Consider the following 21,318-nt stretch of genomic DNA (forward strand, 5'->3'; position numbering starts at 1 on the left):
TGAGATTTAGAGTTTGGAATTCCAGATCCAACTTTTAATTCAAGCCAAACTGCAGATGTTTTTAAAGCATTCGACTTAAACTATGACTTCATTAGCATAATCATGTCCCTGATGGTCTAGTGGCTAGGATTCGGCGCTCTCACCGCCGTGGCCCGGGTTCAATTCCCGGTCAGGGAAATGAGATTTAGAGTTTGGAATTCCAGATCCAACTTTTAATTCAAGCCAAACTGCAGATGTTTTTAAAGCATTCGACTTAAACTATGACTTCATTTGCATAATTGTGTCCCTGAGGGTCTAGTGGCTAGGATTTGGCGCTTTCACCGCTGTGGCCAGGGTTCAATTTCCGGTCAGGGAAGTCAGATATAAAGTGTTAAATTCCTGGTCAGGGAATTCCAGCTTTAACTTTTAATTCAAGCCAAACTGCAGATGTTTTTAATGTATTCGACTTAAACTATGACTTCATTTGCATAATTGTGTCCCTGATGGTCTAGTGGCTAGGATTTGGCGCTTTCACAAATGTGGCCCGGGTTCAATTTCCGGTCAGGGAAGTCAGATATAAAGTGTTAAATTCCTGGTCAGGGAATTCCAGCTTTAACTTTTAATTCAAGCCAAACTGCAGATGTTTTTAAAGTATTCGACTTAAACTATGACTTCATTTGCATAATTGTGTCCCTGATGTTCTAGTGGCTAGGATTTGGCGCTTTCACAAATGTGGCCCGGGTTCAATTTCCGGTCAGGGAAGTCAGATATAAAGTGTTAAATTCCTGGTCAGGGAATTCAAGCTTTAACTTTTAATTCAAGCCAAACTGCAGATGTTTTTAAAGTATTCGACTTAAACTATGACTTCATTTGCATAATTGTGTCCCTGATGTTCTAGTGGCTAGGATTTGGCGCTTTCACCGTCGCGGCCCGGGTTCAATTTCCGGTCAGGGAAGTCAGATATAAAGTGTTAAATTCCTGGTCAGGGAATTCAAGCTTTAACTTTTAATTCAAGCCAAACTGCAGATGTTTTTAAAGTTTTCGACTTAAATTAAGACTTCATTAGCATAATCATGTCCCTGATGGTCTAGTGGCTAGGATTCGGCGCTCTCACCGCCGCGGCCCGGGTTCAATTCCCGGTCAGGGAAATGAGATTTAGATTTTGGAATTCCAGATCCAACTTTTAATTCAAGCCAAACTGCAGATGTTTTTAAAGTGTTCAACTTAAACTATGACTTCATTTGCATAATTGTGTCCCTGAGGGTCTAGTGGCTAGGATTTGGCGCTTTCACCGCTGTGGCCCGGGTTCAATTTCCGGTCAGGGAAGTCAGATATAAAGTGTTAAATTCCTGGTCAGGGAATTCAAGCTTTAACTTTTAATTCAAGCCAAACTGCAGATGTTTTTAATGTATTCGACTTAAACTATGACTTCATTTGCATAATTGTGTCCCTGATGGTCTAGTGGCTAGGATTTGGCTCTTTCACCGCCGCGGCCCGGGTTCAATTCCTGGTCACGGAAATGAGATTTAGAGTTTGGAATTCCAGATCCAACTTTTAATTCAAGCCAAATTGCAGATGTTATGGAATTCCAGATCCAACTTTTAATTCAAGCCAAACTGCAGATGTTTTTAAAGTTTTCGACTTAAATTAAGACTTCATTAGCATAATCATGTCCCTGATGGTCTAGTGGCTAGGATTCGGCGCTCTCACCGCCGCGGCCCGTGTTCAATTCCCGGTCAGGGAAATGAGATTTAGAGTTTGGAATTCCAGATCCAACTTTTAATTCAAGCCAAACTGCAGATGTTTTTAAAGCATTCGACTTAAACTATGACTTCATTTGCATAATTGTGTCCCTGAGGGTCTAGTGGCTAGGATTTGGCGCTTTCACCGCTGTGGCCAGGGTTCAATTTCCGGTCAGGGAAGTCAGATATAAAGTGTTAAATTCCTGGTCAGGGAATTCCAGCTTTAACTTTTAATTCAAGCCAAACTGCAGATGTTTTTAAAGTATTCGACTTAAACTATGACTTCATTTGCATAATTGTGTCCCTGATGTTCTAGTGGCTAGGATTTGGCGCTTTCACCGTCGCGGCCCGGGTTCAATTTCCGGTCAGGGAAGTCAGATATAAAGTGTTAAATTCCTGGTCAGGGAATTCAAGCTTTAACTTTTAATTCAAGCCAAACTGCAGATGTTTTTAAAGTATTCGACTTAAACTATGACTTCATTTGCATAATTGTGTCCCTGATGTTCTAGTGGCTAGGATTTGGCGCTTTCACCGTCGCGGCCCGGGTTCAATTTCCGGTCAGGGAAGTCAGATATAAAGTGTTAAATTCCTGGTCAGGGAATTCAAGCTTTAACTTTTAATTCAAGCCAAACTGCAGATGTTTTTAATGTATTCGACTTAAACTATGACTTCATTTGCATAATTGTGTCCCTGATGGTCTAGTGGCTAGGATTTGGCGCTGTCACAGCTGTGGCCCGGGTTCAATTTCCGGTCAGGGAAATCAGATATAAAGTGTTAAATTCCTAGTCAGGGAATTGAAGCTCTAAATTTTAATTCAAGCCAAACTACAGATGTTTTTAAAGCATTCGACTTAAACTATGACTCCATTTGCATAATTGTGTCCCTGATGGTCTAGTGGCTAGGATTTGGCGCTTTCACCGCTGTGGCTCGGGTTCAATTTCCGGTCAGGGAAGTCAGATATAAAGTGTTAAATTCCTGGTCAGGGAATTCAAGCTTTAACTTTTAATTCAAGCCAAACTGCAGATGTTTTTAAAGTTTTCGACTTAAATTAAGACTTCATTAGCATAATCATGTCCCTGATGGTCTAATGGCTAGGATTCGGCGCTCTCACCGCCGCGGCCCGGGTTCAATTCCCGGTCAGGGAAATGAGATTTAGATTTTGGAATTCCAGATCCAACTTTTAATTCAAGCCAAACTGCAGATGTTTTTAAAGTATTCAACTTAAACTATGACTTCATTTGCATAATTGTGTCCCTGAGGGTCTAGTGGCTAGGATTTGGCGCTTTCACCGCTGTGGCCAGGGTTCAATTCCCGGTCAGGGAAATCAGATATAAAGTGTTAAATTCCTGGTCAGGGAATTCCAGCTTTAACTTTTAATTCAAGCCAAACTGCAGATGTTTTTAAAGTATTCAACTTAAACTATGACTTCATTTGCATAATTGTGTCCCTGAGGGTCTAGTGGCTAGGATTCGGCGCTCTCACCGCCGTGGCCCGGGTTCAATTCCCGGTCAGGGAAATGAGATTTAGAGTTTGGAATTCCAGATCCAACTTTTAATTCAAGCCAAACTGCAGATGTTTTTAAAGCATTCGACTTAAACTATGACTTCATTTGCATAATTGTGTCCCTGAGGGTCTAGTGGCTAGGATTTGGCGCTTTCACCGCTGTGGCCAGGGTTCAATTTCCGGTCAGGGAAGTCAGATATAAAGTGTTAAATTCCTGGTCAGGGAATTCCAGCTTTAACTTTTAATTCAAGCCAAACTGCAGATGTTTTTAATGTATTCGACTTAAACTATGACTTCATTTGCATAATTGTGTCCCTGATGGTCTAGTGGCTAGGATTTGGCGCTTTCACAAATGTGGCCCGGGTTCAATTTCCGGTCAGGGAAGTCAGATATAAAGTGTTAAATTCCTGGTCAGGGAATTCAAGCTTTAACTTTTAATTCAAGCCAAACTGCAGATGTTTTTAAAGCATTCGACTTAAACTATGACTTCATTTGCATAATTGTGTCCCTGAGGGTCTAGTGGCTAGGATTTGGCGCTTTCACCGCTGTGGCCAGGGTTCAATTTCCGGTCAGGGAAGTCAGATATAAAGTGTTAAATTCCTGGTCAGGGAATTCCAGCTTTAACTTTTAATTCAAGCCAAACTGCAGATGTTTTTAATGTATTCGACTTAAACTATGACTTCATTTGCATAATTGTGTCCCTGATGGTCTAGTGGCTAGGATTTGGCGCTTTCACAAATGTGGCCCGGGTTCAATTTCCGGTCAGGGAAGTCAGATATAAAGTGTTAAATTCCTGGTCAGGGAATTCAAGCTTTAACTTTTAATTCAAGCCAAACTGCAGATGTTTTTAATGTATTCGACTTAAACTATGACTTCATTTGCATAATTGTGTCCCTGATGGTCTAGTGGCTAGGATTTGGCGCTTTCACAAATGTGGCCCGGGTTCAATTTCCGGTCAGGGAAGTCAGATATAAAGTGTTAAATTCCTGGTCAGGGAATTCAAGCTTTAACTTTTAATTCAAGCCAAACTGCAGATGTTTTTAATGTATTTGACTTAAACTATGACTTCATTTGCATAATTGTGTCCCTGATGGTCTAGTGGCTAGGATTTGGCGCTTTCACCGCCGCGGCCCGGGTTCAATTCCCGGTCAGGGAAATGAGATTTAGAGTTTGGAATTCCAGATCCAACTTTTAATTCAAGCCAAATTGCAGATGTTATGGAATTCCAGATCCAACTTTTAATTCAAGCCAAACTGCAGATGTTTTTAAAGTTTTCGACTTAAATTAAGACTTCATTAGCATAATCATGTCCCTGATGGTCTAGTGGCTAGGATTCGGCGCTCTCACCGCCGCGGCCCGTGTTCAATTCCCGGTCAGGGAAATGAGATTTAGAGTTTGGAATTCCAGATCCAACTTTTAATTCAAGCCAAACTGCAGATGTTTTTAAAGCATTCGACTTAAACTATGACTTCATTTGCATAATTGTGTCCCTGAGGGTCTAGTGGCTAGGATTTGGCGCTTTCACCGCTGTGGCCAGGGTTCAATTTCCGGTCAGGGAAGTCAGATATAAAGTGTTAAATTCCTGGTCAGGGAATTCCAGCTTTAACTTTTAATTCAAGCCAAACTGCAGATGTTTTTAAAGTATTCGACTTAAACTATGACTTCATTTGCATAATTGTGTCCCTGATGTTCTAGTGGCTAGGATTTGGCGCTTTCACCGTCGCGGCCCGGGTTCAATTTCCGGTCAGGGAAGTCAGATATAAAGTGTTAAATTCCTGGTCAGGGAATTCAAGCTTTAACTTTTAATTCAAGCCAAACTGCAGATGTTTTTAAAGTATTCGACTTAAACTATGACTTCATTTGCATAATTGTGTCCCTGATGTTCTAGTGGCTAGGATTTGGCGCTTTCACCGTCGCGGCCCGGGTTCAATTTCCGGTCAGGGAAGTCAGATATAAAGTGTTAAATTCCTGGTCAGGGAATTCAAGCTTTAACTTTTAATTCAAGCCAAACTGCAGATGTTTTTAATGTATTCGACTTAAACTATGACTTCATTTGCATAATTGTGTCCCTGATGGTCTAGTGGCTAGGATTTGGCGCTGTCACAGCTGTGGCCCGGGTTCAATTTCCGGTCAGGGAAATCAGATATAAAGTGTTAAATTCCTAGTCAGGGAATTGAAGCTCTAAATTTTAATTCAAGCCAAACTACAGATGTTTTTAAAGCATTCGACTTAAACTATGACTCCATTTGCATAATTGTGTCCCTGATGGTCTAGTGGCTAGGATTTGGCGCTTTCACCGCTGTGGCTCGGGTTCAATTTCCGGTCAGGGAAGTCAGATATAAAGTGTTAAATTCCTGGTCAGGGAATTCAAGCTTTAACTTTTAATTCAAGCCAAACTGCAGATGTTTTTAAAGTTTTCGACTTAAATTAAGACTTCATTAGCATAATCATGTCCCTGATGGTCTAGTGGCTAGGATTCGGCGCTCTCACCGCCGCGGCCCGGGTTCAATTCCCGGTCAGGGAAATGAGATTTAGATTTTGGAATTCCAGATCCAACTTTTAATTCAAGCCAAACTGCAGATGTTTTTAAAGTATTCAACTTAAACTATGACTTCATTTGCATAATTGTGTCCCTGAGGGTCTAGTGGCTAGGATTTGGCGCTTTCACCGCTGTGGCCAGGGTTCAATTCCCGGTCAGGGAAATCAGATATAAAGTGTTAAATTCCTGGTCAGGGAATTCCAGCTTTAACTTTTAATTCAAGCCAAACTGCAGATGTTTTTAAAGTATTCGACTTAAACTATGACTTCATTTGCATAATTGTGTCCCTGATGTTCTAGTGGCTAGGATTTGGCGCTTTCACCGTCGCGGCCCGGGTTCAATTCCCGGTCAGGGAAATGAGATTTAGAGTTTGGAATTCCAGATCCAACTTTTAATTCAAGCCAAACTGCAGATGTTATGGAATTCCAGATCCAACTTTTATTTCAAGCCAAACTGCAGATGTTTTTAAAGTTTTCGATTTAAATTAAGACTTCATTAGCATAATCATGTCCCTGATGGTCTAGTGGCTAGGATTCGGCGCTCTCACCGCCGCGGCCTGGGTTCAATTTCCGGTCTGGGAAATGAGATTTGGAGTTTGGAATTCCAGATCCAACTTTTAATTCAAGCAAAACTGCAGATGTTTTTAAAGTATTCGACTTAAACTATGACTTCATTTGCATAATTGTGTCCCTGAGGGTCTAGTGGCTAGGATTTGGCGCTTTCACCGCTGTGGCCCGGGTTCAATTTCCGGTCAGGGAAGTCAGAAATAAAGTGTTAAATTCCTGGTCAGGGAATTGAAGCTCTAAATTTTAATTCAAGCCAAACTACAGATGTTTTTAAAGCATTCGACTTAAACTATGACTCCATTTGCATAATTGTGTCCCTGATGGTCTAGTGGCTAGGATTTGGCGCTTTCACCGCTGTGGCCCGGGTTCAATTTCCGGTCAGGGAAGTCAGATATAAAGTGTTAAATTCCTGGTCAGGGAATTCAAGCTTTAACTTTTAATTCAAGCCAAACTGCAGATGTTTTTAATGTATTCGACTTAAACTATGACTTCATTTGCATAATTGTGTCCCTGATGGTCTAGTGGCTAGGATTTGGCGCTTTCACCGCCGCGGCCCGGGTTCAATTCCCGGTCAGGGAAATGAGATTTAGAGTTTGGAATTCCAGATCCAACTTTTAATTCAAGCCAAACTGCAGATGTTATGGAATTCCAGATCCAACTTTTAATTCAAGCCAAACTGCAGATGTTTTTAAAGTTTTCGACTTAAATTAAGACATCATTAGCATAATCATGTCCCTGATGGTCTAGTGGCTAGGATTCGGCGCTCTCACCGCCACGGCCCGAGATTTAGAGTTTGGAATTCCAGATCCAACTTTTAATTCAAGCCAAACTACAGATGTTTTTAATGTATTCGACTTAAACTATGACTCCATTTGCATAATTGTGTCCCTGATGGTCTAGTGGCTAGGATTCGGCGCTCTCACCGCCGCGGCCCGGGTTCAATTCCCGGTCAGGGAAGTGAGACTTAGAGTTTGGAATTCCAGATCCAACTTTTAATTCAAGCCAAACTGCAGATGTTTTTAAAGTTTTTGACTTAAACTATGACTTCATTTGCATAATCATGTCCCTGATGGTCTAGTGGCTAGGATTCGGTGCTCTCACCGCTGTGGCCAGGGTTCAATTTCCGGTCAGGGAAGTCAGATATAAAGTGTTAAATTCCTGGTCAGGGAATTCCAGCTTTAACTTTTAATTCAAGCCAAACTGCAGATGTTTTTAATGTATTCGACTTAAACTATGACTTCATTTGCATAATTGTGTCCCTGATGGTCTAGTGGCTAGGAATTGGCGCTTTCACAAATGTGGCCCGGGTTCAATTTCCGGTCAGGGAAGTCAGATATAAAGTGTTAAATTCCTGGTCAGGGAATTCAAGCTTTAACTTTTAATTCAAGCCAAACTGCAGATGTTTTTAATGTATTCGACTTAAACTATGACTTCATTTGCATAATTGTGTCCCTGATGGTCTAGTGGCTAGGATTCGGTGCTCTCACCGCCGCGGCCCGGGTTCAATTCCCGGTCAGGGAAATGAGATTTAGAGTTTGGAATTCCAGATCCAACTTTTAATTCAAGCCAAACTACAGATGTTTTTAAAGCATTCGACTTAAACTATGACTCCATTTGCATAATTGTGTCCCTGATGGTCTAGTGGCTAGGATTTGGCGCTTTCACCGCTGTGGCCCGGGTTCAATTTCCGGTCAGGGAAGTCAGATATAAAGTGTTAAATTCCTGGTCAGGGAATTCAAGCGTTAACTTTTAATTCAAGCCAAACTGCAGATGTTTTTAATGTATTCGACTTAAACTATGACTTCATTTGCATAATTGTGTCCCTGAGGGTCTAGTGGCTAGGATTCGGCGCTCTCACCGCCGTGGCCCGGGTTCAATTCCCGGTCAGGGAAATGAGATTTAGAGTTTGGAATTCCAGATCCAACTTTTAATTCAAGCCAAACTGCAGATGTTTTTAAAGTTTTTGACTTAAACTATGACTTCATTTGCATAATCATGTCCCTGATGGTCTAGTGGCTAGGATTCGGCGCTCTCACCGCCGTGGCCCGGGTTCAATTCCCGGTCAGGGAAATGAGATTTAGAGTTTGGAATTGCAGATCCAACTTTTAATTCAAGCCAAACTACAGATGTTTTTAAAGCATTCGACTTAAACTATGACTTCATTTGCATAATTGTGTCCCTGAGGGTCTAGTGGCTAGGATTTGGCGCTTTCACAAATGTGGCCCGGGTTCAATTTCCGGTCAGGGAAGTCAGATATAAAGTGTTAAATTCCTGGTCAGGGAATTCAAGCTTTAACTTTTAATTCAAGCCAAACTGCAGATGTTTTTAATGTATTCGACTTAAACTATGACTCCATTTGCATAATTGTGTCCCTGATGGTCTAGTGGCTAGGATTTGGCGCTTTCACAAATGTGGCCCGGGTTCAATTTCCGGTCAGGGAAGTCAGATATAAAGTGTTAAATTCCTGGTCAGGGAATTCAAGCTTTAACTTTTAATTCAAGCCAAACTGCAGATGTTTTTAATGTATTCGACTTAAACTATGACTTCATTTGCATAATTGTGTCCCTGATGGTCTAGTGGCTAGGATTTGGCGCTTTCACCGCCGCGGCCCGGGTTCAAAAATGAGATTTAGAGTTTGGAATTCCAGATCCAACTTTTAATTCAAGCCAAACTGCAGATGTTATGGAATTCCAGATCCAACTTTTAATTCAAGCCAAACTGCAGATGTTTTTAAAGTTTTCGACTTAAATTAAGACATCATTAGCATAATCATGTCCCTGATGGTCTAGTGGCTAGGATTCGGCGCTCTCACCGCCGCGGCCCGGGTTCAATTCCCGGTCAGGGAAATGAGATTTAGAGTTTGGAATTCCAGATCCAACTTTTAATTCAAGCCAAACTGCAGATGTTTTTAAAGTTTTTGACTTAAACTATGACTTCATTTACATAATCATGTCCCTGATGGTCTAGTGGCTAGGATTCGGCGCTCTCACCGCCGCGGCCCGGGTTCAATTCCCGGTCAGGGAAATGAGATTTAGAGTTTGGAATTGCAGATCCAACTTTTAATTCAAGCCAAACTACAGATGTTTTTAAAGCATTCGACTTAAACTATGACTTCATTTGCATAATTGTGTCCCTGAGGGTCTAGTGGCTAGGATTTGGCGCTTTCACCGCTGTGGCCCGGGTTCAATTTCCGGTCAGGGAAGTCAGATATAAAGTGTTAAATTCCTGGTCAGGGAATTCAAGCTTTAACTTTTAATTCAAGCCAAACTGCAGATGTTTTTAAAGCATTCGACTTAAACTATGACTGCATTTGCATAATTGTGTCCCTGATGGTCTAGTGGCTAGGATTTGGCGCTTTCACCGCTGTGGCCCGGGTTCAATTTCCGGTCAGGGAAGTCAGATATAAAGTGTTAAATTCCTGGTCAGGGAATTCAAGCGTTAACTTTTAATTCAAGCCAAACTGCAGATGTTTTTAATGTATTCGACTTAAACTATGACTTCATTTGCATAATTGTGTCCCTGATGGTCTAGTGGCTAGGATTTGGCGCTTTCACCGCCGCGGCCCGGGTTCAATTCCCGGTCAGGGAAATGAGATTTAGACTTTGGAATTCCAGATCCAACTTTTAATTCAAGCCAAACTGCAGATGTTTTTAAAGTTTTTGACTTAAACTATGACTTCATTTGCATAATCATGTCCCTGATGGTCTAGTGGCTAGGATTCGGTGCTCTCACCGCCGCGGCCCGGGTTCAATTCCCGGTCAGGGAAGTGAGACTTAGAGTTTGGAATTCCAGATCCAACTTTTAATTCAAGCCAAACTGCAGATGTTATGGAATTCCAGATCCAACTTTTAATTCAAGCCAAACTGCAGATGTTTTTAAAGTTTTTGACTTAAATTAAGACTTCATTTGCATAATCGTGTCCCTGATGGTCTAGTGGCTAGGATTCGGCGCTCTCACCGCCGCGGCCCGGGTTCAATTCCCGGTCAGGGAAATGAGATTTAGAGTTTGGAATTCCAGATCCAACTTTTAATTCAAGCCAAACTGCAGATGTTTTTAAAGTTTTTGACTTAAACTATGACTTCATTTGCATAATCATGTCCCTGATGGTCTAGTGGCTAGGATTCGGCGCTCTCACCGCCGCGGCCCGGGTTCAATTCCCGGTCAGGGAAATGAGATTTAGAGTTTGGAATTGCAGATCCAACTTTTAATTCAAGCCAAACTACAGATGTTTTTAAAGCATTCGACTTAAACTATGACTTCATTTGCATAATTGTGTCCCTGAGGGTCTAGTGGCTAGGATTTGGCGCTTTCACCGCTGTGGCCCGGGTTCAATTTCCGGTCAGGGAAGTCAGATATAAAGTGTTAAATTCCTGGTCAGGGAATTCAAGCTTTAACTTTTAATTCAAGCCAAACTGCAGATGTTTTTAAAGCATTCGACTTAAACTATGACTGCATTTGCATAATTGTGTCCCTGATGGTCTAGTGGCTAGGATTTGGCGCTTTCACCGCTGTGGCCCGGGTTCAATTTCCGGTCAGGGAAGTCAGATATAAAGTGTTAAATTCCTGGTCAGGGAATTCAAGCGTTAACTTTTAATTCAAGCCAAACTGCAGATGTTTTTAATGTATTCGACTTAAACTATGACTTCATTTGCATAATTGTGTCCCTGATGGTCTAGTGGCTAGGATTTGGCGCTTTCACCGCCGCGGCCCGGGTTCAATTCCCGGTCAGGGAAATGAGATTTAGACTTTGGAATTCCAGATCCAACTTTTAATTCAAGCCAAACTGCAGATGTTTTTAAAGTTTTTGACTTAAACTATGACTTCATTTGCATAATCATGTCCCTGATGGTCTAGTGGCTAGGATTCGGTGCTCTCACCGCCGCGGCCCGGGTTCAATTCCCGGTCAGGGAAGTGAGACTTAGAGTTTGGAATTCCAGATCCAACTTTTAATTCAAGCCAAACTGCAGATGTTATGGAATTCCAGATCCAACTTTTAATTCAAGCCAAACTGCAGATGTTTTTAAAGTTTTTGACTTAAATTAAGACTTCATTTGCATAATCGTGTCCCTGATGGTCTAGTGGCTAGGATTCGGCGCTCTCACCGCCGCGGCCCGGGTTCAATTCCCGGTCAGGGAAATGAGATTTAGAGTTTGGAATTCCAGATCCAACTTTTAATTCAAGCCAAACTGCAGATGTTTTTAAAGTTTTTGACTTAAACTATGACTTCATTTGCATAATCATGTCCCTGATGGTCTAGTGGCTAGGATTCGGCGCTCTCACCGCCGTGGCCCGGGTTCAATTCCCGGTCAGGGAAATGAGATTTAGAGTTTGGAATTGCAGATCCAACTTTTAATTCAAGCCAAACTACAGATGTTTTTAAAGCATTCGACTTAAACTATGACTTCATTTGCATAATTGTGTCCCTGAGGGTCTAGTGGCTAGGATTTGGCGCTTTCACCGCTGTGGCCCGGGTTCAATTTCCGGTCAGGGAAGTCAGATATAAAGTGTTAAATTCCTGGTCAGGGAATTCAAGCTTTAACTTTTAATTCAAGCCAAACTGCAGATGTTTTTAATGTATTCGACTTAAACTATGACTCCATTTGCATAATTGTGTCCCTGATGGTCTAGTGGCTAGGATTTGGCGCTTTCACAAATGTGGCCCGGGTTCAATTTCCGGTCAGGGAAGTCAGATATAAAGTGTTAAATTCCTGGTCAGGGAATTCAAGCTTTAACTTTTAATTCAAGCCAAACTGCAGATGTTTTTAATGTATTCGACTTAAACTATGACTTCATTTGCATAATTGTGTCCCTGATGGTCTAGTGGCTAGGATTTGGCGCTTTCACCGCCGCGGCCCGGGTTCAAAAATGAGATTTAGAGTTTGTAATTCCAGATCCAACTTTTAATTCAAGCCAAACTGCAGATGTTATGGAATTCCAGATCCAACTTTTAATTCAAGCCAAACTGCAGATGTTTTTAAAGTTTTCGACTTAAATTAAGACATCATTAGCATAATCATGTCCCTGATGGTCTAGTGGCTAGGATTCGGCGCTCTCACCGCCGCGGCCCGGGTTCAATTCCCGGTCAGGGAAATGAGATTTAGAGTTTGGAATTCCAGATCCAACTTTTAATTCAAGCCAAACTGCAGATGTTTTTAAAGTTTTTGACTTAAACTATGACTTCATTTGCATAATCATGTCCCTGATGGTCTAGTGGCTAGGATTCGGCGCTCTCACCGCCGCGGCCCGGGTTCAATTCCCGGTCAGGGAAATGAGATTTAGAGTTTGGAATTGCAGATCCAACTTTTAATTCAAGCCAAACTACAGATGTTTTTAAAGCATTCGACTTAAACTATGACTTCATTTGCATAATTGTGTCCCTGAGGGTCTAGTGGCTAGGATTTGGCGCTTTCACCGCTGTGGCCCGGGTTCAATTTCCGGTCAGGGAAGTCAGATATAAAGTGTTAAATTCCTGGTCAGGGAATTCAAGCTTTAACTTTTAATTCAAGCCAAACTGCAGATGTTTTTAATGTATTCGACTTAAACTATGACTTCATTTGCATAATTGTGTCCCTGATGGTCTAGTGGCTAGGATTTGGCGCTTTCACAAATGTGGCCCGGGTTCAATTTCCGGTCAGGGAAGTCAGATATAAAGTGTTAAATTCCTGGTCAGGGAATTCAAGCTTTAACTTTTAATTCAAGCCAAACTGCAGATGTTTTTAATGTATTCGACTTAAACTATGACTTCATTTGCATAATTGTGTCCCTGGTGGTCTAGTGGCTAGGATTTGGCGCTTTCGCCGCGGCCCGGGTTCAATTCCCGGTCAGGGAAATGAGATTTAGAGTTTGGAATTCCAGATCCAACTTTTAATTCAAGCCAAACTGCAGATGTTATGGAATTCCAGATCCAACTTTTAATTCAAGCCAAACTGCAGATGTTTTTAAAGTTTTCGTCTTAAATTAAGACATCATTAGCATAATCATGTCCCTGATGGTCTAGTGGCTAGGATTTGGCGCTCTCACCGCCGCGGCCCGGGTTCAATTTCCGGTCAGGGAATTCAGATATAAAGTGTTAAATTCCTGGTCAGGGAATTCAAGCTCTAACTTTTAATTCAAGCCAAACTGCAGATTTTTTTAATGTATTCGACTTAAACTATGACTTCATTTGCATAATTGTGTCCCTGATGGTCTAGATGCTAGGATTTGGCGCTTTCACCGCTGTGGCCCGGGTTCAATTTCCGGTCAGGGAAATCAGATATAAAGTGTTAAATTCCTAGTCAGGGAATTGAAGCTCTAAATTTTAATTCAAGCCAAACTACAGATGTTTTTAAAGCATTCGACTTAAACTATGACTCCATTTGCATAATTGTGTCCCTGATGGTCTAGTGGCTAGGATTTGGCGCTTTCACCGCTGTGGCCCGGGTTCAATTTCAGGTCAGGGAAGTCAGATATAAAGTGTTAAATTCCTGGTCAGGGTATTCAAGCTTTAACTTTTAATTCAAGCCAAACTGCAGATGTTTTTAATGTATTCGACTTAAACTATGACTTCATTTGCATAATTGTGTCCCTGGTGGTCTAGTGGCTAGGATTTGGCGCTTTCACCGCCGCGGCCCGGGTTCAATTCCCGGTCAGGGAAATGAGATTTAGAGTTTGGAATTCCAGATCCAACTTTTAATTCAAGCCAAACTGCAGATGTTATGGAATTCCAGATCCAACTTTTAATTCAAGCCAAACTGCAGATGTTTTTAAAGTTTTCGACTTAAATTAAGACATCATTAGCATAATCATGTCCCTGATGGTCTAGTGGCTAGGATTCGGCGCTCTCACCGCCGCGGCCCGGGTTCAATTCCCGGTCAGGGAAATGAGATTTAGAGTTTGGAATTCCAGATCCAACTTTTAATTCAAGCCAAACTGCAGATGTTTTTAAAGTTTTTGACTTAAACTATGACTTCATTTGCATAATCGTGTCCCTGATGGTCTAGTGGCTAGGATTCGGCGCTCTCACCGCCGCGGCCCGGGTTCAATTCCCGGTCAGGGAAATGAGATTTAGAGTTTGGAATTCCAGATCCAACTTTTAATTCAAGCCAAACTGCAGATGTTTTTAAAGTTTTTGACTTAAACTATGACTTCATTTGCATAATCATGTCCCTGATGGTCTAGTGGCTAGGATTCGGCGCTCTCACCGCCGTGGCCCGGGTTCAATTCCCGGTCAGGGAAATGAGATTTAGAGTTTGGAATTGCAGATCCAACTTTTAATTCAAGCCAAACTACAGATGTTTTTAAAGCATTCAACTTAAACTATGACTTCATTTGCATAATTGTGTCCCTGAGGGTCTAGTGGCTAGGATTTGGCGCTTTCACCGCTGTGGCCCGGGTTCAATTTCCGGTCAGGGAAGTCAGATATAAAGTGTTAAATTCCTGGTCAGGGAATTCAAGCTTTAACTTTTAATTCAAGCCAAACTGCAGATGTTTTTAAAGTTTTCGACTTAAATTAAGACTTCATTAGCATAATCATGTCCCTGATGGTCTAGTGGCTAGGATTCGGCGCTCTCACCGCCGCGGCCCGGGTTCAATTCCCGGTCAGGGAAATGAGATTTAGATTTTGGAATTCCAGATCCAACTTTTAATTCAAGCCAAACTGCAGATGTTTTTAAAGTATTCAACTTAAACTATGACTTCATTTGCATAATTGTGTCCCTGAGGGTCTAGTGGCTAGGATTTGGCGCTTTCACCGCTGTGGCCAGGGTTCAATTCCCGGTCAGGGAAATCAGATATAAAGTGTTAAATTCCTGGTCAGGGAATTCCAGCTTTAACTTTTAATTCAAGCCAAACTGCAGATGTTTTTAAAGTATTCGACTTAAACTATGACTTCATTTGCATAATTGTGTCCCTGATGTTCTAGTGGCTAGGATTTGGCGCTTTCACCGTCGCGGCCCGGGTTCAATTCCCGGTCAGGGAAATGAGATTTAGAGTTTGGAATTCCAGATCCAACTTTTAATTCAAGCCAAACTGCAGATGTTATGGAATTCCAGATCCAACTTTTATTTCAAGCCAAACTGCAGATGTTTTTAAAGTTTTCGATTTAAATTAAGACTTCATTAGCATAATCATGTCCCTGATGGTCTAGTGGCTAGGATTCGGCGCTCTCACCGCCGCGGCCCGGGTTCAATTCCCGGTCAGGGAAATGAGATTTAGAGTTTGGAATTCCAGATCCAACTTTTAATTCAAGCCAAACTGCAGATGTTTTTAAAGTTTTTGACTTAAACTATGACTTCATTTGCATAATCGTGTCCCTGATGGTCTAGTGGCTAGGATTCGGCGCTCTCACCGCCGCGGCCCGGGTTCAATTCCCGGTCAGGGAAATGAGATTTAGAGTTTGGAATTGCAGATCCAACTTTTAATTCAAGCCAAACTACAGATGTTTTTAAAGCATTCAACTTAAACTATGACTTCATTTGCATAATTGTGTCCCTGAGGGTCTAGTGGCTAGGATTTGGCGCTTTCACCGCTGTGGCCCGGGTTCAATTTCCGGTCAGGGAAGTCAGATATAAAGTGTTAAATTCCTGGTCAGGGAATTCAAGCTTTAACTTTTAATTCAAGCCAAACTGCAGATGTTTTTAATGTATTCGACTTAAACTATGACTCCATTTGCATAATTGTGTCCCTGATGGTCTAGTGGCTAGGATTTGGCGCTTTCACAAATGTGGCCCGGGTTCAATTTCCGGTCAGGGAAGTCAGATATAAAGTGTTAAATTCCTGGTCAGGGAATTCAAGCTTTAACTTTTAATTCAAGCCAAACTGCAGATGTTTTTAAAGTTTTCGACTTAAATTAAGACATCATTAGCATAATCATGTCCCTGATGGTCTAGTGGCTAGGATTCGGCGCTCTCACCGCCGCGGCCCGGGTTCAATTCCCGGTCAGGGAAATGAGATTTAGAGTTTGGAATTCCAGATCCAACTTTTAATTCAAGCCAAACTGCAGATGTTATGGAATTCCAGATCCAACTTTTAATTCAAGCCAAACTGCAGATGTTTTTAAAGTTTTCGTCTTAAATTAAGACATCATTAGCATAATCATGTCCCTGATGGTCTAGTGGCTAGGATTTGGCGCTCTCACCGCCGCGGCCCGGGTTCAATTTCCGGTCAGGGAATTCAGATATAAAGTGTTAAATTCCTGGTCAGGGAATTCAAGCTCTAACTTTTAATTCAAGCCAAACTGCAGATTTTTTTAATGTATTCGACTTAAACTATGACTTCATTTGCATAATTGTGTCCCTGATGGTCTAGTGGCTAGGATTTGGCGCTTTCACCGCTGTGGCCCGGGTTCAATTTCCGGTCAGGGAAATCAGATATAAAGTGTTAAATTCCTAGTCAGGGAATTGAAGCTCTAAATTTTAATTCAAGCCAAACTACAGATGTTTTTAAAGCATTCGACTTAAACTATGACTCCATTTGCATAATTGTGTCCCTGGTGGTCTAGTGGCTAGGATTTGGCGCTTTCACCGCCGCGGCCCGGGTTCAATTCCCGGTCAGGGAAATGAGATTTAGAGTTTGGAATTCCAGATCCAACTTTTAATTCAAGCCAAACTGCAGATGTTATGGAATTCCAGATCCAACTTTTAATTCAAGCCAAACTGCAGATGTTTTTAAAGTTTTCGACTTAAATTAAGACATCATTAGCATAATCATGTCCCTGATGGTCTAGTGGCTAGGATTCGGCGCTCTCACCGCCGCGGCCCGGGTTCAATTCCCGGTCAGGGAAATGAGATTTAGAGTTTGGAATTCCAGATCCAACTTTTAATTCAAGCCAAACTACAGATGTTTTTAAAGCATTCAACTTAAACTATGACTTCATTTGCATAATTGTGTCCCTGAGGGTCTAGTGGCTAGGATTTGGCGCTTTCACCGCTGTGGCCCGGGTTCAATTTCCGGTCAGGGAAGTCAGATATAAAGTGTTAAATTCCTGGTCAGGGAATTCAAGCTTTAACTTTTAATTCAAGCCAAACTGCAGATGTTTTTAATGTATTCGACTTAAACTATGACTCCATTTGCATAATTGTGTCCCTGATGGTCTAGTGGCTAGGATTTGGCGCTTTCACAAATGTGGCCCGGGTTCAATTTCCGGTCAGGGAAGTCAGATATAAAGTGTTAAATTCCTGGTCAGGGAATTCAAGCTTTAACTTTTAATTCAAGCCAAACTGCAGATGTTTTTAAAGTTTTCGACTTAAATTAAGACATCATTAGCATAATCATGTCCCTGATGGTCTAGTGGCTAGGATTCGGCGCTCTCACCGCCGCGGCCCGGGTTCAATTCCCGGTCAGGGAAATGAGATTTAGAGTTTGGAATTCCAGATCCAACTTTTAATTCAAGCCAAACTGCAGATGTTATGGAATTCCAGATCCAACTTTTAATTCAAGCCAAACTGCAGATGTTTTTAAAGTTTTCGACTTAAATTAAGACATCATTAGCATAATCATGTCCCTGATGGTCTAGTGGCTAGGATTCGGCGCTCTCACCGCCGCGGCCCGGGTTCAATTTCCGGTCAGGGAATTCAGATATAAAGTGTTAAATTCCTGGTCAGGGAATTCAAGCTCTAACTTTTAATTGAAGCCAAACTGCAGATTTTTTTAATGTATTCGACTTAAACTATGACTCCATTTGCATAATTGTGTCCATGATGGTCTAGTGGCTAGGATTTGGCGCTTTCACCGCCGCGGCCCGGGTTCAATTCCCGGTCAGGGAAATGAGATTTAGAGTTTGGAATTCCAGATCCAACTTTTAATTCAAGCCAAACTGCAGATGTTTTTAATGTATTCGACTTAAACTATGACTTCATTTGCATAATTGTGTCCCTGGTGGTCTAGTGGCTAGGATTTGGCGCTTTCACCGCCGCGGCCCGGGTTCAATTCCCGGTCAGGGAAATGAGATTTAGAGTTTGGAATTCCAGATCCAACTTTTAATTCAAGCCAAACTGCAGATGTTATGGAATTCCAGATCCAACTTTTAATTCAAGCCAAACTGCAGATTTTTTTAAAGTTTTCGACTTAAATTAAGACATCATTAGCATAATCATGTCCCTGATGGTCTAGTGGCTAGGATTCGGCGCTCTCACCGCCGCGGCCCGGGTTCAATTTCCGGTCAGGGAATTCAGATATAAAGTGTTAAATTCCTGGTCAGGGAATTCAAGCTCTAACTTTTAATTCAAGCCAAACTGCAGATTTTTTTAATGTATTCGACTTAAACTATGACTTCATTTGCATAATTGTGTCCCTGATGGTCTAGTGGCTAGGATTTGGCGCTTTCACCGCTGTGGCCCGGGTTCAATTTCCGGTCAGGGAAATCAGATATAAAGTGTTAAATTCCTAGTCAGGGAATTGAAGCTCTATATTTTAATTCAAGCCAAACTACAGATGTTTTTAAAGCATTCGACTTAAACTATGACTCCATTTGCATAATTGTGTCCCTGATGGTCTAGTGGCTAGGATTTGGCGCTTTCACCGCTGTGGCCCGGGTTCAATTTCAGGTCAGGGAAGTCAGATATAAAGTGTTAAATTCCTGGTCAGGGAATTCAAGCTTTAACTTTTAATTCAAGCCAAACTGCAGATGTTTTTAATGTATTCGACTTAAACTATGACTTCATTTGCATAATTGTGTCCCTGGTGGTCTAGTGGCTAGGATTTGGCGCTTTCACCGCCGCGGCCCGGGTTCAATTCCCGGTCAGGGAAATGAGATTTAGACTTTGGAATTCCAGATCCAACTTTTAATTCAAGCCAAACTGCAGATGTTTTTAAAGTTTTTGACTTAAACTATGACTTCATTTGCATAATCATGTCCCTGATGGTCTAGTGGCTAGGATTCGGTGCTCTCACCGCCGCGGCCCGGGTTCAATTCCCGGTCAGGGAAGTGAGACTTAGAGTTTGGAATTCCAGATCCAACTTTTAATTCAAGCCAAACTGCAGATGTTATGGAATTCCAGATCCAACTTTTAATTCAAGCCAAACTGCAGATGTTTTTAAAGTTTTCGACTTAAATTAAGACTTCATTTGCATAATCGTGTCCCTGATGGTCTAGTGGCTAGGATTCGGCGCTCTCACCGCCGCGGCCGGGGTTCAATTCCCGGTCAGGGAAATGAGATTTAGAGTTTGGAATTCCAGATCCAACTTTTAATTCAAGCCAAACTGCAGATGTTTTTAAAGTTTTTGACTTAAACTATGACTTCATTTGCATAATCATGTCCCTGATGGTCTAGTGGCTAGGATTCGGCGCTCTCACCGCCGTGGCCCGGGTTCAATTCCCGGTCAGGGAAATGAGATTTAGAGTTTGGAATTGCAGATCCAACTTTTAATTCAAGCCAAACTACAGATGTTTTTAAAGCATTCGACTTAAACTATGACTTCATTTGCATAATTGTGTCCCTGAGGGTCTAGTGGCTAGGATTTGGCGCTTTCACCGCTGTGGCCCGGGTTCAATTTCCGGTCAGGGAAGTCAGATATAAAGTGTTAAATTCCTGGTCAGGGAATTCAAGCTTTAACTTTTAATTCAAGCCAAACTGCAGATGTTTTTAATGTATTCGACTTAAACTATGACTCCATTTGCATAATTGTGTCCCTGATGGTCTAGTGGCTAGGATTTGGCGCTTTCACAAATGTGGCCCGGGTTCAATTCCCGGTCAGGGAAATGAGATTTAGAGTTTGGAATTCCAGATCCAACTTTTAATTCAAGCCAAACTGCAGATGTTTTTAAAGTTTTTGACTTAAACTATGACTTCATTTGCATAATCATGTCCCTGATGGTCTAGTGGCTAGGATTCGGCGCTCTCACCGCCGCGGCCCGGGTTCAATTCCCGGTCAGGGAAATGAGATTTAGAGTTTGGAATTGCAGATCCAACTTTTAATTCAAGCCAAACTACAGATGTTTTTAAAGCATTCGACTTAAACTATGACTTCATTTGCATAATTGTGTCCCTGAGGGTCTAGTGGCTAGGATTTGGCGCTTTCACCGCTGTGGCCCGGGTTCAATTTCCGGTCAGGGAAGTCAGATATAAAGTGTTAAATTCCTGGTCAGGGAATTCAAGCTTTAACTTTTAATTCAAGCCAAACTGCAGATGTTTTTAATGTATTCGACTTAAACTATGACTTCATTTGCATAATTGTGTCCCTGATGGTCTAGTGGCTAGGATTTGGCGCTTTCACAAATGTGGCCCGGGTTCAATTTCCGGTCAGGGAAGTCAGATATAAAGTGTTAAATTCCTGGTCAGGGAATTCAAGCTTTAACTTTTAATTCAAGCCAAACTGCAGATGTTTTTAATGTATTCGACTTAAACTATGACTTCATTTGCATAATTGTGTCCCTGGTGGTCTAGTGGCTAGGATTTGGCGCTTTCGCCGCGGCCCGGGTTCAATTCCCGGTCAGGGAAATGAGATTTAGAGTTTGGAATTCCAGATCCAACTTTTAATTCAAGCCAAACTGCAGATGTTATGGAATTCCAGATCCAACTTTTAATTCAAGCCAAACTGCAGATGTTTTTAAAGTTTTCGTCTTAAATTAAGACATCATTAGCATAATCATGTCCCTGATGGTCTAGTGGCTAGGATTTGGCGCTCTCACCGCCGCGGCCCGGGTTCAATTTCCGGTCAGGGAATTCAGATATAAAGTGTTAAATTCCTGGTCAGGGAATTCAAGCTCTAACTTTTAATTCAAGCCAAACTGCAGATTTTTTTAATGTATTCGACTTAAACTATGACTTCATTTGCATAATTGTGTCCCTGATGGTCTAGTGGCTAGGATTTGGCGCTTTCACCGCTGTGGCCCGGGTTCAATTTCCGGTCAGGGAAATCAGATATAAAGTGTTAAATTCCTAGTCAGGGAATTGAAGCTCTAAATTTTAATTCAAGCCAAACTACAGATGTTTTTAAAGCATTCGACTTAAACTATGACTCCATTTGCATAATTGTGTCCCTGATGGTCTAGTGGCTAGGATTTGGCGCTTTC

The 21,318-nt window shown here is 41.7% G+C and overlaps 37 non-coding genes across 37 annotated transcripts; all 37 read left to right on the top strand.

The window, feature by feature from the left end:
* Positions 1 to 105: 105 nt before the first annotated feature.
* trnae-cuc (transfer RNA glutamic acid (anticodon CUC)) lies at positions 106 to 177 on the top strand. The gene has a single exon. It is a non-coding gene; the product is annotated as a tRNA-Glu (tRNA).
* An 878-nt stretch (positions 178 to 1,055) lies between these two features.
* trnae-cuc (transfer RNA glutamic acid (anticodon CUC)) lies at positions 1,056 to 1,127 on the top strand. Its single transcript has one exon. It is a non-coding gene; the product is annotated as a tRNA-Glu (tRNA).
* A 3,181-nt stretch (positions 1,128 to 4,308) lies between these two features.
* trnae-uuc (transfer RNA glutamic acid (anticodon UUC)) lies at positions 4,309 to 4,380 on the top strand. Its single transcript has one exon. It is a non-coding gene; the product is annotated as a tRNA-Glu (tRNA).
* A 1,296-nt stretch (positions 4,381 to 5,676) lies between these two features.
* trnae-cuc (transfer RNA glutamic acid (anticodon CUC)) lies at positions 5,677 to 5,748 on the top strand. The gene has a single exon. It is a non-coding gene; the product is annotated as a tRNA-Glu (tRNA).
* Positions 5,749 to 6,836: 1,088 nt separating this feature from the next.
* Positions 6,837 to 6,908, top strand: trnae-uuc (transfer RNA glutamic acid (anticodon UUC)). The gene has a single exon. It is a non-coding gene; the product is annotated as a tRNA-Glu (tRNA).
* A 306-nt stretch (positions 6,909 to 7,214) lies between these two features.
* trnae-cuc (transfer RNA glutamic acid (anticodon CUC)) lies at positions 7,215 to 7,286 on the top strand. Its single transcript has one exon. It is a non-coding gene; the product is annotated as a tRNA-Glu (tRNA).
* Positions 7,287 to 7,778: 492 nt separating this feature from the next.
* trnae-cuc (transfer RNA glutamic acid (anticodon CUC)) lies at positions 7,779 to 7,850 on the top strand. Its single transcript has one exon. It is a non-coding gene; the product is annotated as a tRNA-Glu (tRNA).
* A 477-nt stretch (positions 7,851 to 8,327) lies between these two features.
* trnae-cuc (transfer RNA glutamic acid (anticodon CUC)) lies at positions 8,328 to 8,399 on the top strand. The gene has a single exon. It is a non-coding gene; the product is annotated as a tRNA-Glu (tRNA).
* Positions 8,400 to 9,103: 704 nt separating this feature from the next.
* trnae-cuc (transfer RNA glutamic acid (anticodon CUC)) lies at positions 9,104 to 9,175 on the top strand. The gene has a single exon. It is a non-coding gene; the product is annotated as a tRNA-Glu (tRNA).
* Positions 9,176 to 9,281: 106 nt separating this feature from the next.
* trnae-cuc (transfer RNA glutamic acid (anticodon CUC)) lies at positions 9,282 to 9,353 on the top strand. Its single transcript has one exon. It is a non-coding gene; the product is annotated as a tRNA-Glu (tRNA).
* Positions 9,354 to 9,845: 492 nt separating this feature from the next.
* On the top strand, positions 9,846 to 9,917 carry trnae-uuc (transfer RNA glutamic acid (anticodon UUC)). Its single transcript has one exon. It is a non-coding gene; the product is annotated as a tRNA-Glu (tRNA).
* Positions 9,918 to 10,023: 106 nt separating this feature from the next.
* On the top strand, positions 10,024 to 10,095 carry trnae-cuc (transfer RNA glutamic acid (anticodon CUC)). Its single transcript has one exon. It is a non-coding gene; the product is annotated as a tRNA-Glu (tRNA).
* A 153-nt stretch (positions 10,096 to 10,248) lies between these two features.
* Positions 10,249 to 10,320, top strand: trnae-cuc (transfer RNA glutamic acid (anticodon CUC)). Its single transcript has one exon. It is a non-coding gene; the product is annotated as a tRNA-Glu (tRNA).
* Positions 10,321 to 10,426: 106 nt separating this feature from the next.
* On the top strand, positions 10,427 to 10,498 carry trnae-cuc (transfer RNA glutamic acid (anticodon CUC)). Its single transcript has one exon. It is a non-coding gene; the product is annotated as a tRNA-Glu (tRNA).
* Positions 10,499 to 10,990: 492 nt separating this feature from the next.
* Positions 10,991 to 11,062, top strand: trnae-uuc (transfer RNA glutamic acid (anticodon UUC)). Its single transcript has one exon. It is a non-coding gene; the product is annotated as a tRNA-Glu (tRNA).
* A 106-nt stretch (positions 11,063 to 11,168) lies between these two features.
* On the top strand, positions 11,169 to 11,240 carry trnae-cuc (transfer RNA glutamic acid (anticodon CUC)). The gene has a single exon. It is a non-coding gene; the product is annotated as a tRNA-Glu (tRNA).
* Positions 11,241 to 11,393: 153 nt separating this feature from the next.
* On the top strand, positions 11,394 to 11,465 carry trnae-cuc (transfer RNA glutamic acid (anticodon CUC)). Its single transcript has one exon. It is a non-coding gene; the product is annotated as a tRNA-Glu (tRNA).
* A 106-nt stretch (positions 11,466 to 11,571) lies between these two features.
* Positions 11,572 to 11,643, top strand: trnae-cuc (transfer RNA glutamic acid (anticodon CUC)). The gene has a single exon. It is a non-coding gene; the product is annotated as a tRNA-Glu (tRNA).
* A 704-nt stretch (positions 11,644 to 12,347) lies between these two features.
* On the top strand, positions 12,348 to 12,419 carry trnae-cuc (transfer RNA glutamic acid (anticodon CUC)). Its single transcript has one exon. It is a non-coding gene; the product is annotated as a tRNA-Glu (tRNA).
* A 106-nt stretch (positions 12,420 to 12,525) lies between these two features.
* Positions 12,526 to 12,597, top strand: trnae-cuc (transfer RNA glutamic acid (anticodon CUC)). Its single transcript has one exon. It is a non-coding gene; the product is annotated as a tRNA-Glu (tRNA).
* A 1,293-nt stretch (positions 12,598 to 13,890) lies between these two features.
* Positions 13,891 to 13,962, top strand: trnae-uuc (transfer RNA glutamic acid (anticodon UUC)). Its single transcript has one exon. It is a non-coding gene; the product is annotated as a tRNA-Glu (tRNA).
* Positions 13,963 to 14,115: 153 nt separating this feature from the next.
* On the top strand, positions 14,116 to 14,187 carry trnae-cuc (transfer RNA glutamic acid (anticodon CUC)). Its single transcript has one exon. It is a non-coding gene; the product is annotated as a tRNA-Glu (tRNA).
* Positions 14,188 to 14,293: 106 nt separating this feature from the next.
* Positions 14,294 to 14,365, top strand: trnae-cuc (transfer RNA glutamic acid (anticodon CUC)). Its single transcript has one exon. It is a non-coding gene; the product is annotated as a tRNA-Glu (tRNA).
* Positions 14,366 to 14,471: 106 nt separating this feature from the next.
* trnae-cuc (transfer RNA glutamic acid (anticodon CUC)) lies at positions 14,472 to 14,543 on the top strand. The gene has a single exon. It is a non-coding gene; the product is annotated as a tRNA-Glu (tRNA).
* A 299-nt stretch (positions 14,544 to 14,842) lies between these two features.
* On the top strand, positions 14,843 to 14,914 carry trnae-cuc (transfer RNA glutamic acid (anticodon CUC)). Its single transcript has one exon. It is a non-coding gene; the product is annotated as a tRNA-Glu (tRNA).
* Positions 14,915 to 15,438: 524 nt separating this feature from the next.
* Positions 15,439 to 15,510, top strand: trnae-cuc (transfer RNA glutamic acid (anticodon CUC)). Its single transcript has one exon. It is a non-coding gene; the product is annotated as a tRNA-Glu (tRNA).
* Positions 15,511 to 15,616: 106 nt separating this feature from the next.
* trnae-cuc (transfer RNA glutamic acid (anticodon CUC)) lies at positions 15,617 to 15,688 on the top strand. The gene has a single exon. It is a non-coding gene; the product is annotated as a tRNA-Glu (tRNA).
* A 492-nt stretch (positions 15,689 to 16,180) lies between these two features.
* Positions 16,181 to 16,252, top strand: trnae-cuc (transfer RNA glutamic acid (anticodon CUC)). Its single transcript has one exon. It is a non-coding gene; the product is annotated as a tRNA-Glu (tRNA).
* Positions 16,253 to 16,791: 539 nt separating this feature from the next.
* Positions 16,792 to 16,863, top strand: trnae-uuc (transfer RNA glutamic acid (anticodon UUC)). Its single transcript has one exon. It is a non-coding gene; the product is annotated as a tRNA-Glu (tRNA).
* Positions 16,864 to 17,016: 153 nt separating this feature from the next.
* On the top strand, positions 17,017 to 17,088 carry trnae-cuc (transfer RNA glutamic acid (anticodon CUC)). The gene has a single exon. It is a non-coding gene; the product is annotated as a tRNA-Glu (tRNA).
* A 492-nt stretch (positions 17,089 to 17,580) lies between these two features.
* On the top strand, positions 17,581 to 17,652 carry trnae-cuc (transfer RNA glutamic acid (anticodon CUC)). The gene has a single exon. It is a non-coding gene; the product is annotated as a tRNA-Glu (tRNA).
* Positions 17,653 to 17,998: 346 nt separating this feature from the next.
* Positions 17,999 to 18,070, top strand: trnae-uuc (transfer RNA glutamic acid (anticodon UUC)). The gene has a single exon. It is a non-coding gene; the product is annotated as a tRNA-Glu (tRNA).
* Positions 18,071 to 18,176: 106 nt separating this feature from the next.
* On the top strand, positions 18,177 to 18,248 carry trnae-uuc (transfer RNA glutamic acid (anticodon UUC)). Its single transcript has one exon. It is a non-coding gene; the product is annotated as a tRNA-Glu (tRNA).
* Positions 18,249 to 18,980: 732 nt separating this feature from the next.
* Positions 18,981 to 19,052, top strand: trnae-uuc (transfer RNA glutamic acid (anticodon UUC)). Its single transcript has one exon. It is a non-coding gene; the product is annotated as a tRNA-Glu (tRNA).
* Positions 19,053 to 19,158: 106 nt separating this feature from the next.
* On the top strand, positions 19,159 to 19,230 carry trnae-cuc (transfer RNA glutamic acid (anticodon CUC)). The gene has a single exon. It is a non-coding gene; the product is annotated as a tRNA-Glu (tRNA).
* Positions 19,231 to 19,561: 331 nt separating this feature from the next.
* Positions 19,562 to 19,633, top strand: trnae-cuc (transfer RNA glutamic acid (anticodon CUC)). The gene has a single exon. It is a non-coding gene; the product is annotated as a tRNA-Glu (tRNA).
* Positions 19,634 to 20,110: 477 nt separating this feature from the next.
* On the top strand, positions 20,111 to 20,182 carry trnae-cuc (transfer RNA glutamic acid (anticodon CUC)). Its single transcript has one exon. It is a non-coding gene; the product is annotated as a tRNA-Glu (tRNA).
* The last annotated feature ends 1,136 nt before the right edge of the window (positions 20,183 to 21,318 follow it).

Source organism: Gasterosteus aculeatus, chromosome 4, assembly GCF_964276395.1.
Source record: "Gasterosteus aculeatus chromosome 4, fGasAcu3.hap1.1, whole genome shotgun sequence".
NCBI classification, from domain to species: domain Eukaryota; kingdom Metazoa; phylum Chordata; class Actinopteri; order Perciformes; family Gasterosteidae; genus Gasterosteus; species Gasterosteus aculeatus.